General features: G+C 35.9%; 1 non-coding gene across 1 annotated transcript; it reads left to right on the top strand.

Moving 5' to 3' along the window:
• Positions 1-719: 719 nt before the first annotated feature.
• Positions 720-801, top strand: TRNAS-AGA. Its single transcript has one exon. It is a non-coding gene; the product is annotated as a tRNA-Ser (tRNA).
• Positions 802-8,214: the final 7,413 nt, after the last annotated feature.

The raw sequence follows: 8,214 nt of genomic DNA on the forward strand, positions 1-8,214 counted from the left end.
CTGGTCGGAACCCGTCAGGTTTGGGGCCCATGGCCATCCCTAGATAAAACTATCTTCGAACACAAACTGCGATCCAAATCCAATATGAGGGTTCAAAACAGGGAAGATCAACAAGATAACAAATAGCATCATCTTAACCAATCGAGGCAATGTCAAATCTAATCTTGAGAAAATTAAAGGAAAAAAATGATGAAACGATCGAGAAAGAAGACAGAAAACGAGTCAAAAGATAAAAGAAAATATTTCAGAAAACGTGTCATAATTATATAATTATTAAAAATTTAAAATATATAGAAAAAATAAAGATGCATTATAAGAAAGTAAAGGAAAAACAAAGAATGTGAGTCTGAGTTAGAGTTTTTCCTTACAATAATTTTCAAGAGTTCTAACCCAATCTATAAATTTTAAATAATTTTTAAATGTCAAAACCTTTAAAATTAGTCAAATTTTGTCGCATAGTTTTCAGAAGTCTTTTTTATTTTGATACTACTATGTTATTAAGAAAGAAGAAGAAGAAAACGCTACTCCATTTCGATATCCTCTCCATGATCTCATAATTAACCCAGCAAACAAACATTTAATGTTTATTTTTAATGTTCCCAAACTGGCATTGTTTTGCTTCAGGATTTTCTTTCACTTGGTTCATGTCTAACCTTGGTTAGAGTTAATTAATATTGAGTAGGAAAAATCGCAAATTGTAGATGCTTGATAATAAAACAGTGGACGTGCCGGAGTGGTTATCGGGCATGACTAGAAATCATGTGGGCTCTGCCCGCGCAGGTTCGAATCCTGCCGTCCACGTTTATTTATGTAATTTGCCTGATCTTGCAGGACAATTTTTAAGTGCATTTGAGTTCACTTCATAGCTTAAAAATAGCATCTTTTAATTAATTAAGGCAAAAGTATCTATGTATGCATGCGATTTTCAATTTCCTTTCAACAACAAAAGAGAGCAAAATTCTATCTTAACGAAACATGTAAGGACATAAACCTACAGCTTTCTGTCAGTAACCCCCACGGATTAAATGAAACGAGATTCGTGAAAGGTGTTTATGTTTTACTTGTTTTCATTTAAATATTTGGTATCTTGTTGTGTTTGTTCGTTTAGAGTTGACTAACATATTCGTGAACATATTTGTATAACATTTATAAACATGTTTATTTAATATTGGACGACCGAGGCTCTTTTTATCATTTTATTTGCAAGTCAAAGAAAAATGATAAACTTATGTCCCTAGTCCGTAAGTTATTTAGATTTTATTGTTTGAACTCTAAAGTTCACCCTATATTCAATTTTGTCCCTACTTTCACCAATGTTTAAATTGTAATAAAATAAAAGAAAAAAGAGAGAACTAAATAAACGAGCTTATCAACGAGTTGATAAACGAGTTTGTTCGTGAATATAACGAACCAAACACACATCTGTTCATGTCTGTCCGCTTATTAAATGAACATGAAAATTATATTTATACTCGTTTATTTAGCTTAACAAAAGAACATTATACAAATGATTCACGAATTGTAGATCGAATATTTTGTTGATTTACACCCCCAAATAATGACAAGGAATCGACTAAAATTTATTGGAGATATAATCGGTGCTGCCTACGGCCCTGGATATTTTCCCTCACTATTATGCTTAAATCCCTAAAATTTCAGTTAGTAGATAATAAGAAATTATATTTTCATTATATATGTTGATAATGTAAATAAAATAAAATTTTAAAAGATTACTTTTAAAATTCTAAGTACGGTGGACAGTTGAAATTTTCATGATACTTTAAATAATTGTGTACTATAAACGAGGATGATGATTTCATAATTTCTCGTCAAAACTATAAAGACTATCAAGGACAACTTGTCACTAAAAAGAATTATTATTATTATTAAAGTTAAATAACATTGAAAATAATATTTAAATTATCGTTTACATTTCAATATAAATGAAAAACAATACTGTACAAGTTTAAATTTAGGAACAAAAAATGAATTAAGAAAGATTGCACAAAACATCTTCGATTTTGAAGAAATTAATTTACATTTGCTTCCTGCTAAATAAGTGAACACAAGAAAAAATAATAATCAATTAATATTACCAAAAAATTATTGTAACTCAGAAATAACAAAAAGTTTAATAGTTCTATTTTATAAACATGATTGCTTGTGAAACATTTCTAACTATTAATACTTTTCTCACCTAATGTCATATCTCTTAAGAGACTTGAAAATAATTTCATAATGAGATTAGAGGTTATCCAATTAGCAAACCTTGAATCTTAAGTTTTGGACAATTCACAATCAAACCCAAGTCTCATCAATGTATTGATATCTATGCCTTTGAAAGTATAAGAAAGAATGAAACAACAAACAAAAACTTTTTTCAATTAATCTATATAAGTGAGTAAAAACATAAGCTTGTAAGCTCCATCGATGCAAGGCACTGAGAGTTATTGAACATATTAACAAAAACGACATATAAAAGGTTTCTGATATGAAGCATAAATGAAAAACCTTATCCAAAAGAACATGGTGTTGGATATATAAACTGCAAAACTACACCGTTAGCACTGACTGAAAATATAAACAGTAATTAAGAAGAACAGATTCGTAAACCGTGTCGTGGTAAGAACCACTGCCTTAGAAACGAATTCGCCTCGATGTGTGTAATCGCTGCAGTAGGCGGACCGTCCCCCGAGGTTAACACGGTCGCTCCGAATTCCGTACACCCGAAACCGGAGTGGACTGCTGGTGGTATTGCACTTCTGATCGGAAAGCACTCAGAGATAACTCACAGAGAGAACTTTAGAAAACACTTTGGTAAGTGAATTGTGAATGTTTTGGAGTGAGTTGAGAAGCTGAATATAGCTCTCTATTTATAGGCTAGAAATGGGGTTAAAGTCGTCCATAAAATTTCAGGATTAAACATCTTATTTGTAACAGCTGAAACGACTAGATGAACCTAACTCAGAAATAGTCCAGGTTCATTGTATCATTATTCAGCTGTTATAACTCCCGAAATTATATCATGTAACCCCTGGAATTAAATCAAATAACTCCTGTAACTCCTGATATTAACAGCTTGTCTCCTCTGTACAAAGCTGTAAATCAGTCCAGGTACATCTTAACGTTTCTGATTTAATTTAGGAATAAATTGTTTAATTTCTGATAAAAAATAATTCAGCTGTTATTATTTGAAATTCAAACAGTCCTCAGCAGCCTATAAATATCAGTTGATATCTTTCACATTTTCCATTTGTTTCTTTCAAAGAGAAATTCCTCAAGAATTTTCTCTAAAAAGATAGTATCCGCGCGGACGTGTCGAAGACACGTATTACCACGACCACGACCACGACCTCGACCTCGACCACGACCACGACCACGAGCCGAGCCGAGCCGAGCCGTGCCGTGCCGTGCCGTGCCGAGCCGAGACGAGACGGACGGACGGCGGCGGCGGTGCGCGAGAGCCCCCTTGTTCTCTATCACTCAACAAGGAAGTGGAATGTCAAGCCTTAAATACCATTCCCAATAGTTTTTCCAACACTATGTGGGATTGAGCATTACCAACATTCCCCCACTAATGCGAAAGAAATCTTCTGAAACTCGAAAACAAGCTTTCCATAAGAGTAATAGCGAGATTAGTTGCTTAAGCACTTATCTGGAACTAGTACATAGTGATGATGAGCAATCCTTCTCTTAGATAAGTGAAACTAGTCTGGAACTTTCTAAGATCAGGGTAAACTCATAACACACAACTAACCCCTTCATCCACCTGAGTCCTCGATGTGTAAGATATATATATACAAAAGTATATATTTGGCCATCTTACCTCAGGATTCTAGTAAGTGTGCTAGAAAAATAGCCCAACATTTTTCATAGAAGGCGGCTAACCCTTCTCACTTACATAGGTTATTTCATCAAGTTTATCTCAACATAAACCACCCTTTAAAAAAGGAATATGAAATAATTAAGAGCTTTTATAATAGCTCAACCTCACAAAGGGTATGGTGACTTTTTTTTTTAAGTTCATTATAAATGAACCACCCAAACTCTGGGCTAAGAAGTCATTAAGAATAAATATTCAACCTCATTTATCGGTAAATTCAATAAGTCATTCTCACTAGAACCATCCAAATACTTGGATTTGAATTTATTAAGAGTTTAACAAACTCAACCTTTCTGTCGGTAAGTTCATCATTTCCTACCCACTCACTCTGGGTTATGAACTTATTAAGAATAGATATTCAGCCAAAATCGGTAAATTCATCAAGTCTTTCTCACTAAGACCACCCAAAGCCTGGGCTATGAATTTATTAAGAACAATTAAGCTCATCCTGGGCATGCACATTATTCATCATAGGGATAGGCAGTAGGAATGTGCACTATGAGTCTTTCCATGGTTTCGTTTGACCACATGGAACTTAGATAACTAAGTTGGGTATCCACCATGAATTCCTCAACCAATGGGCTTTAGACCCATCCCCCTCGACGAATCTAGGACCAGCTTCCGACTTAACCCTTTGGTAAGTGGATCTGCTAGGTTCCTTTCCGACTTCACATACTCTAAAGAGAGCACTCCATTCTTTATCAAGTGTCTAACTGATTCATGTCTTATGCGAATGTGTCTTTTCTTACCATTGTAAGCTTGGTTCTTAGCCACACATATCGCAGCTTGTGAATCACACAACAATGAAACTGGAGGAGTCGGTCTTCCCCACAACGAAATATCTGCTAACAAGCTTCTAAGCCACTCGGCTTCTTGCCCAGCTAGGTCAAGAGCTATAAACTCTGACTCCATGGTAGAACGAGCAATACAAGTCTGCTTTGATGATTTCCACGAGATCGCTGCTCCACCCAAAGTAAAAACATACCCGCTCATAGAGCTTACCTCATCATTATCAGAAACCCAGTTGGCATCACAATATCCTTCCAATACCGCAGGAAAGCCAACAAACTCAAGTTTCCAATTCACAGTACCCTTAAGATACTTCAGTAAGCGTTTAAGCGCAATCCAGTGCTCACCACTCGGATTATGAGTATATCTACTTAGTCTACTCACAGCATAAGCAATATCAGGCCGAGTATAGTTCATTAAGAACATTAAACTTCCGATTAATTTAGCATATTCAGTTTGGGAAACACTACTTCCTTTATTCTTAACTAGATGTATGCTAGGGTCATAAGGAGTTCGAACAGGGACGACATCAAAACTGTCAAATTTCTTTAGCACTTTCTCTATATAATGTGGTTGACATAAAGAAAATCCCTTCTCAGTTTTGGTAATTTTGACTCCTAAGATTACATCTACTTCTCCCAAATCTGTCATCTCAAACTTAGTGGACAAGAAATTTTTAACTTTGTTAATGGACTCAATGTTAGAACTGAAAATCAACATGTCGTCAACATAAAGACTTATGATAACACATTCAGTTTCAAACATCTTTGAATACACACAAGCATCCGAACCATTCACAACAAAACCAAAACTAAGAATAGTTTTATGAAATTTCTCATACCGCTGTTTAGGAGCCTGCTTAAGTCCATAGAGTGACTTTTTGAGTCTACAAACTTTGCCTTCCATACCATGTGCCTCAAAACCTAGTGGCTGCTCCATATAAATCTCCTCATCTAGATCCCCATTCAAGAAAGCAGTCTTAACATCCATTTGATGTACCTGCAACTTATGAATAGAGGCTAGTGCAAATAATGCACGAATCGTTGAGATTTTTGTAACGGGAGAGTATGTATCAAAGTAGTCTAAACCAAACCTTTGAGTGAACCCTTTGACGACTAACCTTGCCTTGTATCGCTGAATCAAACCATCTGGCCTTAGTTTCTTCCGGAAGACCCATTTGTTGGAGATTGGTTTGAATCCCTTAGGCAAGTCAACTAATTCCCAAGTATGATTAGACATTATCGATTCTAGTTCATCATTAACAGCGCTTTTCCAAAAACTAGCATCGATAGATCTTATAGCTTCTTCAAAAGTTTTAGGATCCTCATCTAATAGAAAAATTTGAGCTATAGGATCTGAAATGAAGTCTAAATCATTTATCTCAGAAATAAAGGAAGTAATAAAGTCTGGTCCAAAAGAGGTTTCAACTCTTTGCCTTTTACTTCTTCTAGGCTCAAAATCAATTTGTTCAGAAGACCTAGCAGGTTTACTAGAAGAAGTTGATGGAATATATTCTATTTGTGTTTCAATATTTATTCTCGGTTCCTTTAAAGGAAAAGTATTTTCAAAGAAAACAGCATCTCTTGATTCACAAACAGAATAATCTTGTAAAAGCATGAATCTGTATGCAGCACTATTCGTAGCATACCCTATAAACACTGCATCAACGGTTTTAGGTCCGATGGTGGACTTCTTAAAGTCTGGCAAGCCCACTTTAGCCAGACACCCCCACACTTTCAGGTATTGTAAATTAGGAGCGTATCCTTTCCACAATTCATATGGGGTAGAATCTAATTTCTTATGAGGAACTCGGTTCAAGATATGAGTTGCCGATAGAATGGCCTCCCCCCACATGTTATCAGATAGCCCGGAACTTATTAGTAAAGAATTCATCATCTCTATTAAAGTTCTATTTTTCCTTTCGGCTATACCATTCTGTTGAGGAAAATAGGGGGCTGATGTTTCATGAATTATGCCATTCTTTTCACAAATATCTTTTAAGAAATTAGATCCATATTCACCACCTCTATCAGATCTAACTCGTTTGATTCTCCTATCTAACTGATTTTCAACTTCTGCCTTATAAATAAGAAAGAAGTTTTCAGCTTCATCTTTAGTTCTTAGGAGATAAACTTTTGTATATCTTGAATAATCATCTACAAAAGTTATGTAGTAGTGTTTTCCTCCTTTACTTTCAGTGTTTCTAAAATCTGCTAGATCAGTATGAATGAGTTCTAACAGTTCAGTCTTTCTATTAGAAACAGTCTTAAAGTGAGGTCTAGTATGCTTAGCTTCTACACAAATCTCACATTTGTTAAAGCTAGTTGTGTCTAGTTTAGGCAGAACATTCATATTCATTAATTTCTTTAAAGCATGAATATTCACGTGTCCTAATCTAGCATGCCACATATCAATGGATTCAACAATATAAGCAGAAGTGGTCGCTTTATTTTCATTAAATTGAGTTTCTATGACAAATAAACCATTGCTTAAAAACCCTTTCCCCACATAATCACCATTTCGGGAAAGTACAAGTTTATCTACCTCAAAAACTAACTTAATGCCTGCCTTATTCAGAAGCCCACCACTTATCAAATTTCTACGCAAGGTAGGTACATACAGAACATTATTTAAAGCCAGAGTTTTACCAGAAGTCAGCTTGAGTAAAACCTTGCCTTTACCTAGCACTTCAGAGCTACTAGAGTTCCCCATGTACACACGTTCACCAGTGTTTCCATCCTCGAACTCAGTGAAAAACTCCTTCCTTGCGCAGAAATGCTTCGAAGCGCCAGTGTCAACTACCCATTCTGAACTGTTCTCCACCAGATTAACTTCTGAGACCACCGCAGCAATGATCTCATCATCTTCTTCTACAACGTGCATCTGTGGCTTGTTGTCATTCTGGCGGTCTGAGCGATGTTGGCATTGGTAAGCCTTGTGGCTAGGTAAACCGCAAACATAACACTTGAACGTCTTTCCTTCCGGTTTGGCCTTTCCTGACTTCTTGAAGTTGGTAGCCTTCTGTGGTTTCGTCTTTTTGTCTTGATTCCCACGTTTCATGATCTTCTTAAATTTGGACTCAACCAAGTTAGCTCTAAAAGATAAATTACTCATAGAATTAGTAAGCTTATATTTTAAACGGTTGGCTTCTTCAATCTTCATATGGCCCACAAGTTCTTCAAGAGAAATGTCTCTCTTCTTATGCTTAAGAGAGTTACGGTAATCGGACCAGGACTTGGGCAGTTTCTCAAAGAGTACATTGGCTTGCAGCACCTCACACATTTGCATCCCTTCAGCAATGATGTCAGCGACTAAGTTCTCATAGTCATGGACTTGATCCATTATTGGCTTGTCGTCTGTCATCTGGAATTTGAGCCATTCGCCGACAACGTACTTCTTGATCCCCGCATCATCCGCACCATACTTCTTGTCGAGAGTGTCCCATATTGCCTTGGCACTCTTTTCTCTAAGGAACATATCAAATAGTTTATTTAACATGTGGCTGAGCAGATGTCCTCGTACCGTCTTGTTATCCTTCTCGA

This window comes from Hibiscus syriacus, unplaced genomic scaffold (genome assembly GCF_006381635.1).
Source record: "Hibiscus syriacus cultivar Baekdansim isolate YM2019G1 unplaced genomic scaffold, ASM638163v2 tig00116965_pilon, whole genome shotgun sequence".
Taxonomy (NCBI): domain Eukaryota; kingdom Viridiplantae; phylum Streptophyta; class Magnoliopsida; order Malvales; family Malvaceae; genus Hibiscus; species Hibiscus syriacus.